We start from the raw sequence: 14,962 nt of genomic DNA, 5'->3' as shown, positions 1-14,962 counted from the left end.
ACATCTGGGGAGTTGTGTAGCTGGGCTTCCTATTGTACTGGCTGCTTTGGCATCCTGGCTGTCCCTGCATATGCTGGCAGCCTGGGTGAGCTTCTTGCTGTCCACCTCTCATCTGAAGCCACTGACCTTCCTTGGACCAGCCCAGTGTGCCTCCAGCTCCTTCCAGGTCAGGATTAGATGGCAGGGAGCCACTTCTGGACCTCAGATCTTTGGATGTCCAAGCACTGGTGCCTTCCCATCATTACTGAGTGGAACTTGCCCAGCAATCCCTTGGTGCACACGCAACACCCATGGGTGACCAAGAGACAGCTTGGTGATGTCCAATGATGGCTGTCTTCTTAGCTGGATGGGATAGAACCTTAGACACTTGCTACATGAAATTCTACATTCCTGAATCTGCAGTCCTCATTTCTGGCTGTTCCAATTGTTCCAGAGTGGGTGTGTCTGTCACCTATTCAAGAAAGGGAGGAAGAGTGGACGCTGGGTGGCCAGAAGGAAACAGGGTGTGTATGCCTAGAGCACCCGGAGCAGTGCTTGAAGCAACCCTAGAGAGGACCACCCAGGGGAGTGAGCATGAAGTAGAATATGGTCAGCATGGTGGCTCCAAAGCCCCTCCCTATCTTCCGGCACAGGGTCCACACGGCCAGCATTAATCAGCAGGACGCTGGATCCAGAGGACAGGGATGAGTCATGCAGGCAGGAAGCTCCTTTGGACTCACTTTCTGGTCTTCCTTCTATCTTCCTCTATCCAAGTGACCTTTGCACTGGCTGTTCCGTTTGCAATGCTCCCAGGTATCCCCATGGCTCATTCCCTCACCCCTTGTGGCGTTTCTGTGTCACCCTAGTAAGGCTGTCCCTGAGCACCCATGTAAAGTTTATATCCCTCCCCTAACCTGCTCTAATTTTTAAAGCACTTACCATCATCTGACATTTTATATATATGTCAGATTATATATATCGGTCATTATATATATGAATGTCAGCTCCATGGGGGCAGGGATTTTTGCCTGCCTTGTCCACTGCTGCATCCCAGCCTCTAGAACAATCCCTGGTACACAGTAGGCACTCAAAAATACTTACTGAATGAGCAAAGGCCCACTGCACAGTATGGACCAGGGCTTGCTCAGCTGCTCTGACAGAAGAACCAGTGAATCCAGAGACAGAGTTGATCACATCACAGGAATGGCTGCTCTCACTACTGAGAACTGGTGGTCATGTCAGATTCGGTTTCTCTTCTCTGACTTTTGGCCTCTAGACTGATAAACTGAGTGGGGGATGATGGGTTTTAATCAACAGTCACCCATTCGTTTGACAGATCTTGCGCCCATTCAGGTCTCATGGTGGGACTGGGGCAAAGAGATGAAGTGTCCACATCCGGAGCTTAAGTGCAAACAGCAGACCATTCCCATCCCTTCCCTCCCTGGTCCACCTCTGACAATTCAGTATGCATTTGTAGACCACCAACTGAGGCTGGGGATATAGCAGTGAAGACAGCAAACACCCCTGACCTCAGGGGGTGGGCGTTCCAGCGGGAAGAGACATGATGTCCACCTCAAGGGGCCCCGAGCCCAGTGGAAAGATAACTCAAGTCTGTTGAGAGCTGCAAGACACAGCGCAAAGTGCTGCACCCTGCAGGAAAAGCTGTGGGAACTCCAAGTCTGGCAGAACAGCTCTGGGAGACTTCCTGGAGGAAGGGACATTTAAATCAGGCCTGAGAACGGTCGGACTTGGCCTGGCAGACTGCCTCCCGGGCAAAGGCCCACAGCTTGCTCCCTTGCCTCCTTCAAGCCTTCCCCACCATGTCACTTCCTCGCTGTCATGTCACGTCCTCACTGCAGCCTCCCCTCACCACCCATTTACAACTGAACCGCCAGCACTTTCCTGCTGCTAACACACCATGTTCACGGTCTGTGTTCTCACCCAAAGGAGACAGGAAGGAGCAACACCTGCTCCCTTGCAAAGCCCAGCAAGGATTCTTCCCATTGGCAGGCAAGATGGCAGAGGAGAGAGGGGATGGTCACGTGCTACTGCCCAGACTTTCGAGAATTTGCTAAAAAGCAAGGGGATTATCTGAGCCTCCTGGAGACCTGCCCAAGGAAGAAACACTGCTAGCCAGGCCTATGCTGGGCAAATACACCCCCAGAGGACAGGCGGAGTGCCCTGGAGTAGCTAAGTCTTCAAGCTCTCAGCTTCCTCTGACCAACATCTGACTTGGCCCTGCCCTCTCCTGTCCTCTTCCCTCACCCTGACTTCATACTGTCCTCCAGATTCCTTCATTCTAACGGCCTCTGATGGGGAAGGCCCAGAGTCTTCTGTCGCTTCTCCTCTGCTCCTCTTCTATGCCCTATGGGTTCTGTTTCAGCAAAACAATATTATCTGTCGCACTAACTTAATGTCGCTAATGCTCGATCAGCTTTGTTGTTTTGTCTATTAATTTATTAACTTGTTTTGGTTTCTAGTTACATAAGACTGAGTGCACTTATGTCATAGAGTAAGAGTACAATTATGTCATCGGGCTCTGTGACAACGTGTTGTCCTTTCAGACAAGGGCATACATTCCTCGGGTCCAAGAAGCTCTGGGCTAGATGCTGTCGGAGTTCTGCAGCTTTGACTTGCTGGTCTGGGAAGCAAGAGATGCGTTCTCTTCCCGGGATTGGCAAATACCCTTCCCTTTGGCACCTGCCTCCCCTGCCTTTCTCCCCGCGGCAAGCTTCAGTGTCTTCATCTGTAAAATGGGAAGAGTGAGGAGGAGCTGGAGCCTGCCTCTCCTGAGAAACCACCCCCCGCCCCATCCCCAGCATCTCTCCATTTGTCATAACGCCAGCAAGGAAAAGTACAACATTCACTCCTAGGAGAGAAAGCTCTCCTGCATGCCTAACCTCCATTGCAGACAAGAAAAGCTGTCTCAGGGAGCCATCGAGCCCACTGGAACGCTGAAGCTGGATCAGCCAGGGAGGAGGCAGTGAGCAAGCAGGCGGCTCATTAGGGCTCTGCTCATCAGCACCAAGTTGTCAACAGCCTAACGAGACCCGGCTTAAGCCGGTGATCTCCTGGGAGCGGTTACCAATCCTCACAGACTTGCTCTGTGGCTAGATGTGAAACCAGAGTGTGATAACTCCTTTTTTTTTTTTTTTTTTTTTTTTTAGGAAAACAACTTTAAATTCCCCAAGGAGCACATTCCTTCATTGTGAAGTATTCCCTACCCATCTCCCCCATTCCCTCCTAAAAGAAGGGAAACAAAAAAGGCTTGACTGCTTCTTCTGTGCAGGCTTCTTAAAAAAAACTATTTTTACAGCTCTCTGAAAAAGTCCCTGCTGCTGGCGGCAGCCGGAGAACATGAGGGGGCAGAGCAGAGCTGACGCAATGCACATTTATTAGCAGTGAGGAAAATTAATAAGGCACCAGCTCAGCCATGGCCCAGCTCAAGGGCAGCTCCACAGACCTAGGAAGCCCCAGGGGCAGCTGTCGATCTGGTGGTCTCCAGGCTGAGCCCTCAGACACCTAATCAGTTGCAATCCTAGATCAGCACAGCTGGAGGGAGGCTTCGAGATCCTCTAGTGCCCAGAGGACAAACGCTTTTTATCATGCGTGCCAAATCTAATTGATTGGTAGGGGCTGCCTGAAGCCCTGTGTTGAAAAGGATTCTGAGACCCTCATCTGGGTCCCATGGGAATGAGTGCTGTAATCGATTAGCAATGTCTGCCATGGATGAAAGGGGAAGAGTGGTAGTATGCACACCGTGTGTTTGCCACTCCTGATCTAGCCCAACCTTCCCATTTTATTGTTGGAGAGACTGAATCCCAAAGCTTATTGTTCATAGGGTTTTCTTCCCAGCCTTCTCAGGAGTCTGGCTGTTGCTGGTAAGTAGCCGGTAGCCTACGTGTGTCTGAGAACCAAAGATACCCGACCTAAAGACTATCTCTGAAAATCCAGAACAATTACTGGGTTTGGTGAGTTCAGTCAATTACCCGTTTCCTGGAAATAATTGGTAAAATCAGTTCTCTTGTGGAATTGACAAATCAGTTCAACCAATGAAGGTGATCTGGCAGGCCCAGGTGACCCCAAGCTGGTGCTTACCTAATATTAGTGGTCAGTTAGGTCAAAAAGAACCAATGGGTGAGACTAACCAACTATTTGACCTCAGGACAATAAAGTCCCCAGGTGGTCAGTGGAGTCATCCAAATTAATCAGATAGATTACTATCCCCTCTGGTCTCTACCTGGCAAGCTTGGGTCTGACCATCCTGAGCATAACTCCACCTCCCTCACTCCATCTTCTCCTGTCCTGCCATGCCTGGCTTATTTCCTTCTTCTCTCCCAAGCCTGTGAAAGACCCCGCTTCCTCTGCCAGAGGTGGGCTGGCCACCTTAGACAAGCTCATCTCGCCCCCCACCCAACACCTGCCTATCACCTCTGACATCTTAGACTCTCCCCCTCCATCTGCGACAGCTCATCCAGGCCATTCCTCACTTCAGAACTACGAACACTGAGTCCTGAGCAGGGAAAGGACTCGCTAAACATCTCTAGGAAGTCGTGGCAGCTCTTGGTCTCCTGACTCCAAGTCTAGAGTCATGCTGGTTGCCCTGAGAAACCCATTCTGTCTGGTTCACCTCAGTTTCAGGCACCAGTCAGAGTAGCATAGATAACTTCTGAGGATCCCCAAAGTGGGCACTCCCAGAGTGAACATCTAGGGTGGGAAAGAACTTGGCATGTGAAGGAGGGATCCTGGGGGCTGTAGGAGGGGACATGGGTCATTAGGAAGGTGATTCGGGCTGCGGGAAAGGCCTGGCTTGGTATGGAACCTGGCAGGCCTGCCAAGGGGCCCAACTGCCACCTCCTGGGAATGGTGAGGCCAGGCAGATTCCTTTCCGGTCTCCATGCACTTGTCACACTGCCTCTGGGAGTCATCTTAGATCCTGTCTTTGAATTTAACAGTTTTCCTTCCAGGGGCAAAAAAAATCAACAAACAAAAATAGGCCCTTACCTGGGCAACTTGGCTAAATGGAAAAGGCCCCTCCTTGTGGTGGGGAGAAATCGGTCTTTACAGTGGGACAACTCTTAGTTGAACACTAGCTTGCCACTTACAAGCTGGGAGCTTGGCAAAGTTCCTTCATCTCTCTGGGCCTCAGTTTCCTTGTTTGTAAAGTCAAATAGAGAGATCGGTGACCCTTGTAGGGTTGCTGGGAAGACTGAAGGGGATTGTCAACGTAAAGTGCTTAGCCCAGGGCTCGGCACATGGTAACCCCGAACGGTATCCTGAACGCCTCTCCTCTCCTTTCAATGCAATACTTCATGCTTCAGGGCTCAGACCCTATGAAACCTCCTCCGGGAGGCCTTCCCTGAACACCATCAGTCATTCATGCATCCCACTCTGGGGAACTTCCAGGCTGGCCCGACTGTGTTCTGTACTGGGAGACTTGTTTCCCCATAAGAGCCTATGAGTCACGGGGAGCCAGGGTGGTCTGCATCTCCCCTCCCTCCCGAGAGCCCCCAACTCTGGGCTGGGAACACAATGGGTGCTAGATAAAGTGGCTGCACAGATCCTGGCACCAGCCTCTCACCCCCACCCACCTAATCTCCTGGTTGCCTGATTTTCCAACCCCCTGTCTAGTTTCTTCCTAATGCTTCTGTCTCCACATCTCCAGGGCTCTGTTTGCATGAGGGAGAAAAGTCTACACACACACACACACAGCCCAGAAAGCATCCAGTTGCTCCTGGGCAGGCTGCCAGCGATTGAGTGACCTGAAGCTTCCCCCCCAAATCACATTCCACTGGCACGGATCTTGCCCCGCCTGACGCCAGCCTCCGAACTCGCCCCCAGAGCAAACATTTCCAGTTGGCAGCTCGGCCTTGTTTTTCTGAGGCCCTGATTCAGGCTCCCTTGTAGAAAACAGAAAACAAAATGCATGGGACCAAAAATGAATTAAAATCTGAAAGGAGGAGGGTGAGGTGGGGAGGCGTTTGCTCTAAGGCGCATGGAAAAATATGAGCTTCGGGATGTGCAAAGAGTTTCTAAGAAGCAAACGCACATGCTCGCCACCCCTCCCCTGCTGGCTTGGAGGCTGTGATCAATTCATTCAGGCCACTGCCTCCTGCTAAAAGACTCACTCTGTTCTCATTCACAGCTGCGAGGGAGGACAGGGCGAGGGTGGGGAGGCTGTGGATCTGTGAGGAGAGGGTGGTCGCTGGTACAGGGCTGGTGTTTGTTCTAAAGGGGAAATGAAAGGAAGAAAAATAAACACGGCCAGCCGGATTTTCACGGCAACGGGTGAGGCATCAGTGCGAGGAGGGGGTGTGTGTGCGCGTGTGCTAGCGTGTGCACATGCCTGTGGGCACCCCTGTGTTTGCCTTCTCGAATAGGAGCTGCTCGGTGGAAAGATGTCATAACCCAGGCTTGGGTGGCAGGGGGACAGGCCAGCCAGGGAGGGCCAGGGCTGGTGCCGAGGCCTGGCCCTGGGGTCAGGCAAAGGCCAGGTGTCTAAAGAGGAGAGCTCAGCTGGGGCCATTAGTCAAGGGCCGGGGCGTGGGGACTCAGAAGGTCAATCTCAAACCGAGTGCTCAGTCCCTGGGGAAGAGGTGGACCAAGGGGCGTCACTAGAAGGATGGGCTCAGGCCTGGAATATAGATGCCCCTTTGAGGAGGGGAGGGCCATGAAGGAGGAGGGAGGGATGGAGAGAGGTCCAAGGGATAGGAAGGGGCTGGTGAGGTGATAGGGTGGGAAAGACGACAGCGAGAGGTGGTTAACAGACTCCAGAGTGAGGGCAGATCAACCATTAATCCCGCTGAGACACGGAGCTGATCAGAGGGGCTATAAAGAACCTCCCACCCAGGGACAAGTGTCCCATGAGGGCACCAGAGAGGAGAGAGGAATCCCTCAGCTGAGATGCAGGGTCCCAGGCCCAGTAGAGCCTAAGAAGTGTCATCAGGAGTGAGTGGGCTGTCACATGAGATGCTGGGCATGTCAGGACAGCTCAGGAAGCCACAAGAGAGGGGAGCTCAGAGCTCACACCGGGACCCGTGTGGCTGGGTCCCTTCTCCATTGTGCCAGCTGCCCCACACAAGGAAAGGCCTGGCACCTGCGAGGGACCTGGCAGTAGTAAAGAGGTCCCAGGGAGAGGGGCCTGCTAAAGTCTGCAGAGGCTGGAAGTGCTCAGCTGAGACAGACCAGCACTGCTGGAGCAGAAAGTCTCATGGGCCAATAGAAGAGATCCAGGAGCCCTGGTCTAGTGTCTCCCAGAAAATGGTGACAGAACCACCTATGTCCAAATCACCTGTGACATATAATAATCTATGCATTTCTGCCATCTTTTCCACCTGCTGGAACAGATGCCATCTGATTAGGCTACTGAGGAGCTGAATTTTGGAGAGGCATCTCAGGGGGTTCTTGTGCACAGTCAAGTTGAATTCCTCCCCTAGATGATGTGGCCAAGTTCTCTGACCCTCCCAGCCCCTCCTGTCTAGCTGTACCCTTATCTGTCCAGACCCAGGAATCATAGGACCATCACAATCTATGAGGGTAGAAGTTAACAAACTTTTCCCAAGGGGATTTTGGCTTTGACTCAGAACATCTCTTAACCCAAAGAAAATGAGTCTCTAATGGTGGAAATTCAGGCCCAGAGAAAGCCAGAGGGAGAGTTTTGGGAATACGTGAGCAGTCTTCCAACTAGGCCTCAAGCTCACTACATTATTGGGAGGCCCCAAAGTTAGCTTTACAGAACTTCTTTCCCTTTACTTATCAGTTCTCAGAAGAGTGAGTTTTCTGTAAACATCCTGCGGAATGTTTTTTATTATTATCATTTTGAATTTACAGATTTTAAAAATATTTGATATGTTGCAATTCACTGCAAGGTTTTTGTTTGTTTAGCTTTGATTTTGATGCACAAATGATCCCCTTCTGTCCAGTAGGAGCTCCTTCAAGTTGGCACCTGTGTCCTTTTGACATGACTCCGGTGGTGTTTGATAGCTTTCTTGGCTTCTGGTACAAGATGTTCTGGGCTCCTTTTATATGTTTCCTGCTCCAGACCTGGAAACAGCCAATTCTCCAAGAAGCCTTGTTTTTTTTTCGTGAGAAAAGATGTTTAGAGACCACAATGTGATCACTATATATGCTCAAAGACAGCTTATTTTGTTTGAGTTTCTTAATCTTCTCCAAGAGGGCCTTGAGTCTGGGCCCAAGGGCATCTGAAGGATATGACACCTTGCCCCCGTAAGTGTGTTTCTCCCGAATCCCAGCTGTCTCCTCCTTGGAAGTAAGCTCTCTACCCACTTGAGGAAGCCTCTGTCTTTCTTCCCTCTCCAAAGATCAATCTCTGTCCCCCAGGGCTGGCCCGTCAGCCCCAAAGCCCTCCTCACCATCTCTCTTGGGTGTGTTCTATAATGTGAGGAACACAGATACAAAAATCAGACCCCAAGGAAGTTGCTCACCTCTCCATGCCATAGTTTCTTCACCTGAAAAGTGAGGTTGAAAGTATTTTAAATGAGGGGATTCAAAGGAAGTTCTCAGCACAGTGCTTAGCTAACAGTAAGCACTAGAAAACTTTATGGCTTTGTATTATTACCTGCCAGGGGAACCTACAAAGTTTTGGTGTGTGCAAATAGAGTTTCCAGCAGTCTTCTCTGACTCTCCTGAGGCAGGCAGGCCTGTAGATCCCCATCGTGCTGTAAAACAGGGACACAAAGGTGGTTTGTGCTGGCTTTAGGCTTTTGAGAGGGGAGTGCCCAGTGGAGAAAGGAGCACTCAAAGGAAATAAGAAGTCCCTGGAATGAGGTCTTAGGTTAAAAGAAATGAGCAATGTGTGTGTGGAGGGTGGTGGGCCTTGCAGGGCATGCATGGGGCAATAAGGGGATGAAGATCTTGTGTGAGTACAAACCAGGACCACAGTTTGGCAGGGCCTTGTGAAATCTGGACCTCTGCAATCTGAAGCAGCTCTGGGGACCAGCTCCCTTCTCCCTGGACATCAATAAGACTGGCCACAAACATTCTTGTTTCTCTTCGTGTGCACGGTAGCATCACATGACTCTTCTACCTTTAAAATTAGGCACAGCCATATTGTAAGTGGAAGGGTCACATGTCACCTCTGAGCAGAAGCCTTAAGAGCTGATGAGCAATTGGCTGAATTTCCTTCCGCTGCCTCTGCAACCGTGGAGGTACTTGTAGGTCTGAGGTGCGGCACGAGAACGTGCAGCGACTTCCTGGCTCACCTGAGATGGACAGGTAGTGTGTGGTCAAGAATAAACTCCTGCTGGGTCAGCCACTGGCATCTGGGACTGTTTGTTTCCACAGCTGAGTCTAGCCTATCCTGACTAACTGCTCTCTCTTTCCTTCTTAGTAGCACTCTTCCCCACTCAGGGAGTCTGTTCTTTCCGTGAATCAATTCCACCCTCTTCTCCCTACCAACCAACTTCTTCTTGCCCTGGACTCTGGGGTAGTTCTTTCCTTGTAGCTTTACCTGCTCCTCTTTTCTGCTCCCACATAACTTTTGCTTGCCTATCATTCTTGCACGGCCCTGTCTCTGCTTCATGGCTCTGCCTGTAACTGCTTCCTTCTTCAGACCGTCTTAGTTTGGAGAGGCAAAGAAAGATCGATTTCCCTAGCTCATCTCTTGAAGCCAGGCCACACGTGGGAGGTTGTCCAGCTTCTAGACTGGCTCTCTGGTCTACATACCAATCTCTGGCCCAAAGAGCTGTGGAAAAAGAGGACAAGTGGACTGGAGGTTGTACCAGGATACAAAACAGGGCACCACCCTGAGTGCGGGGGAGGCAGGGCATGGCTATCTGGAAGGACTGTAAGGGAGCAGGCATCAGATGGGGTGGGGGTGGGGGGTTGGAGGTGGGGAAGGGAAGGAAGTTTGCTTTTAAGCATTAAATCATGTTAACCTTCCATCTACAAGATACTCAACATCTGGCTGAAACAAGAACACTTTCACGGAACATCTGGATACTCACTCTGCACAGTGTGAAACAGCTGGATCCCTGGCAGCATCTGCCAGAGTCACTGATGTGGGGTCTCCTCTGTGTGTTTAACATCACATTTGTGCTTTCCTTTGCCTGTAACAGAACACCAGACTCAAACTGGTTTAAATTTTTTAAAAGGACATTACTAGCTCACTGGGCTGAAAAAGTCCAGAGACGAGGCCGGCTTCAGGTAAGCACTAGCAGCTGAACAGTATCTCCAAGGACTCAGCTTCTTTGTATCCTGCTGGGAGCATTATCCCCAAACTGGCTGTCCTCAGGGGTCCCAAAAAGACTGCCAGAAGCCCCCACAGTTACATGTACCTTGTTTAATGACAAGAGTGGAATCATATCTGTCTCAGCATCCCTAGCAAAAGGCTTGATATCTCCTCTGATTGGACAGGACCAGGTCACGTGCCCCAATTGATCCAGTCGCTGAGACCTAAGGGTACTGGAATGTGCTGACAGACTTAGTCACACACTCCACCCTTGGAACCGGAGATGGATTCAGCTTCTTCAGAAACCCAAGGAGCCCCAAGGGCAAGCTGAAGAATGTTGGGAAATGGAAAGAGGCATGGAAGGTTATGTGCTGCTAGACACAAGGTCGGGACTAGGGTGAAGCAAGTGAGAAACCCAGGGCACAAAATTTAAGGAGAAGCTCACTCTCAGGGTTGGGCCTCAAATTTTGTGCCCTGGGTTCCTCACTTACTTCACCCTAGTCCCAGCCCTGACTGCATCACAGGTTACCCCAAAAGTTGGTAGCTTCAAACAAGAAACTCTTATTATATCATGGTTTCTGGGAGTCAGGAATTTGAAAGTGGCTTTGCTGGGGTGCTCTGGCTTGGGTGATTCCTGAGGTTGCCATCAAGATGTCGGCAAGGACTCCAGTCATAGGAAGACTTGACTGGGGCCTGAAGACCCACTTCCGAAATGACTTCCTCACATGGCTTTTAGCAGAAAATCTCAGCTCCTTCCCATGTGGACTTCCCTCTGTAGGGCTGCTGGAACATCCTCATGACATGGTGGCTGGCCTTCCACAGAATACGTGATCCAAGAAAGAGCAAGGGGAAAGCAACATTGCCTTTCATAGCGCCATTCAGTATTCACACACCATCACTTCTGCCATTTTCTATTCACTAGAAATGAATTATTAGATCCAGATCATGGTCAAAGGGAGGGAACTACCTGCCACCCTTTGAAGGGTGGACTGTAAAAGAATTTTTAGACGTATTTAAAGACCCCACATGAAGCAATGACAAGATGACTGAGTCACTAAAGGTGCCCTGAATTATGGCTTCCTTCCTTCCCGTTATCTAAGGCTGAGATGACATGTATACTTTATCTCCTGTGCCAACTTTGTCTGGTTGGTAATGACTGTCTAAGAAAAAGAGGTATAATTGATTATTAATATCTGCCCTGAGACTAACCAGCAGCCGTGGCACCCTATTTCTCTGATAACAGAATTTGTCTTTGTTCAGGATCCAGCCACAATGTGCTGAGAGAAAGTGGGCCCCCGACGATAACCCATTATTGGCCTAAATCAACCATCCCATGGGAAGGGGTGACCCTGTTCACTCTTGCCAATGGTTGGTTGAAAGATAGAGATGTAACCTAGTCTAGCCAAGAAAGGATTCTGATTCCAAACAATTCTGATGAAGAGGTTTTGGAAACGGTTTCCCTTGTAGATAAAATGGCCCTGGTGAGGAGAATGCTTTCTTCCTCTGAAAGCAGATTTAGGAGAATATAATGCTTGGGCGTCTAGCTACCATGTTACAACCAAAAGGAAAAGCTGTGAGAATTTCCAGGAAATGGAACCAGAACCCAGACATCATCTTGACTTAATCAATTCCAGAACAGCTCTCCTCTGGACTTCTTGTTTGGAGAGATAATAAATGCTCTCATTGAGCATTTTGGTCGAGTTTTCTGTTACATGTGGCCCAGAGTGACCTAACTGATATGTGAAATGATCCCAATTTTATGAACTTTCATGTATCTTGAAGAAAACTGGACAAGTTCCTTCCTTACATCCCTAAAGAATATTGCTCGGTATGACATCACATCTTCCTTCATGACCAGAGTGCACCTTGGAACCTCTTCTTGCCTAAGTAGGAAAGTAAAACCCTGCACTTCAACTTCTTCCCTTTTGTTAGATGCAGACCCTCTCCAGAAACCCTTGCCAAGGTATCCCCGACCCACATGAAGTCTGGGCCCATGTGGCAGGTGGTTAATCCATCTCTGGGGAAAGGAAGACCACCCCCAACTCCAACAGAGCCTGCCTATGACAAACCCCTGGGGGTTGGTCCAGGTGTGCTGGGAGGTCAGGTCTGGCCATAGGTACAAGTTGCTCCTAAGAGTCTTTCCCTCCTTCTAGTTCCCTTCCTCCCCCCTCCAAGAGCCTCTCTTCCTCTTTATTTCCCTCTGTCCCAACACCCATTTTCTCCTTTCTCATGGAGCTTCTTACTCTGGACACATCATGCTCAAAACAAAGACTGCCTTCCAGAACCTCTCTTGCAGCTAGAGGCGGCCCTGTGACTACATTCTGATCAGTGATACAGCGAGGGAAACGATGTGTGCAACAACCACTTGGGTCCAACAATGACAGGCATGCCCTCCCCCACCCCTCCTCTACACTGCAGCTTGCACTGGGGGGAATGGTGGAAAGGGAAGGAGCCTGGGTTCCCACGCTGGCCCTAGACCAACACCTACAGCTTTGTGTAGGAGAAACTGCCATTCTGCTTGAGCCACTCTTATTTCCAGGTCTCTGTAACCTGGAGTCCAGCCCTTCCTTTCGCCTCTCCTCCCCTTCTTTCCCCTCTCCCCTCTCATATTTTTGTCTTCCTTTTCCCTTTCCTTCCTGATCTTTCAATCCGCTCACCTTCCCCTCTTCTGTCTTCTCTCCAACCTACTGGCCCCTTCCAAAGTGGCAGGAGTCAGCAGCCCTCTTTCTTCCCAGTCCCTGTGAATGTGTCCCTGTCCCGAGGGCCCTGCCCAGCAGGGGTTTTTGTCCCCATCCAGAGGACTCCCCGCCATGTCCAGTTCTGTTCTCTGAGGATGGCCTGCTCCCAGGGAGGGGCAGAGGGCCAGCCAGGGCTCCAACCACAGGCAGCCCATCCCGTGGCCTGATGCCCAGTGCCCAATGCCTGTCTCATGATTCCACGGTGACCGCTCTGATGCCTGGAACTGGATGCTTGCCTGCGCTGGAGACCATCTGGCTGTGCCCTCTGGCTTCCCCAGAAGGGAATGCTCTTAGATGGCAGCTGAAGCCAGCCCAAGATGGGGGCTGACCCCTTCTAACCCGTTTATTCTCCATGCCTGGGTTCAAACTGTACGGTGGGTAATGCTGGCAGAAGGGGCAGTGAGGGGGCTCTCTCACCCGGGGGCCCTCAAAACCTGTAGCACAGGTCCCTGTGACTTCCCCTCCCAGCTCTGCCCTCTGAGCCCCAGTGCCAGCCTGCTGTCCCCACTCAGCCCTGGCGGGCGACAGATGGTGCCTTGAAGACAAGTCCTGGGTCTGAGCCCAGGGTGCGGATGTCAGCTGTGGCAGGGGCACTCCCCTTTCATCCTGCGGCGTGCGGCTGGGGCAGTCCCAGCTCTTCACCTGGCTAAGCAGGGCTTAGTGAGGCTGGGAGGGCCGAGCTGCAAGACGCCACACGCGGGCTGGGCTCCAGCGGCCCCCTGGGAGCGAAGGCCTGGCCTGCCTGAGCCCCAGGATGGGGTAGGAGAGCCTACAGTGGCATGAGTGTGGGGCCTCTGCTGGGCTCAAATCACAGGGGACGGATGCAGGGAGACTCCTTGCCTCCAGGTTGCTCTCAGAGACGGTCTGGACACCCAGAAGGCCTCTCCCTGTGTAAGCGGCCCCTCAGTTCTAGATTACCACCTCCCAAGCCCAGCTCTTTGATCTGAGCCAGCCCTTGAGGGGAGCCAAAGGGAATGGCTTCACCTGGCCACGCCCAGATCAGTCACTGTCAGCTCAGTGTCAGGATGGTATGATGTCAGGTCAGAATTCTCGAAACACTTTCCATCTGGAGTCAACGCCATCCTTGCAGCTGCTCTGAGGGCTGTGCGCCACTGCCAGCCAGGAGAGGGGATCAAGTGTCCTTCTAGAGGCCAAGCTTAGGGCGGCTTTGGAAGAACAAAGTCCAGGCGGGGAGCTCCTGAGGGAGCAGGGAAGCACTTGTGGGGCTGAAGAGCAGAAGCTCTGAGCCCAGAGGCGAGCAGAGAGAGGCCCACGGAGTTCAGGGCCAGGCCGAGAGCCCTAGGGAGGGTGTCCCAGGAGCCAGAGGCTAAGGAAAGACACGTGGACACAAATAGGAGCCTACCTCTCTCTGTCTCTGTCTCTGTCTCTGTCTCTGTCTCTCTCTGTCTCTCTCTGTCTCTCTCTCTCTCTCTCTCTCACACACACACACACACAGACTTTCATACCCATACCATCCTCTCTGTGCTAAGTACTCCCAAGCCTTTGAGCTTTGCTCCTGCTGTTCCCTTGCCAGGAATGCCCTCCACCCACCTGGTGAATTTCTTTCATCCTTCACAGGGCGGCTTAAATGTCACCTCCTCAGTGATACAGCTCTCCTCCCAATACTGACCCCACCCTCTGCCCCTTCTCCAATCGCAGATTCCTGAGAGCCTTCCTCTGAGCTCGGGCAGCAACTTGACCACACTGAGCTCACACTGCTTTGTTGGCAGATGGGTTCACAGCCCACCTGCCCATCCGTCTGCTGGCAAAGGACAAGGAGTGCCTCAAGGGCAGGCCGAAACCTGGCGGAGCTCAGGCATGACTTGGTCCTCTGACAGACATGTGGTCACCAGGGTCTGTCCTTGGGCGGGTCACACACAGGCCTCAGGACTCACTGAGGCAGCTGAGGGCAATAGGGAGCCCACTTTTGTGACTTGTTTGTCCCATGGTGGGCACACAATTGAGACTTGAACAAATAGTTACCAATTAAGTGCATTTAGGGGCACTCAGGTGGCTCAGTTGGTTAAGCGCCTGACTTTTGATTTCGGCTCTGGTC

This window comes from Panthera tigris, chromosome A3, assembly GCF_018350195.1.
Source record: "Panthera tigris isolate Pti1 chromosome A3, P.tigris_Pti1_mat1.1, whole genome shotgun sequence".
In the NCBI taxonomy this organism is placed as follows: Eukaryota; Metazoa; Chordata; class Mammalia; order Carnivora; family Felidae; genus Panthera; species Panthera tigris.
The sequence above is the reverse complement of the archived record's forward strand: the minus strand, read 5'-3'. Positions refer to the sequence as shown.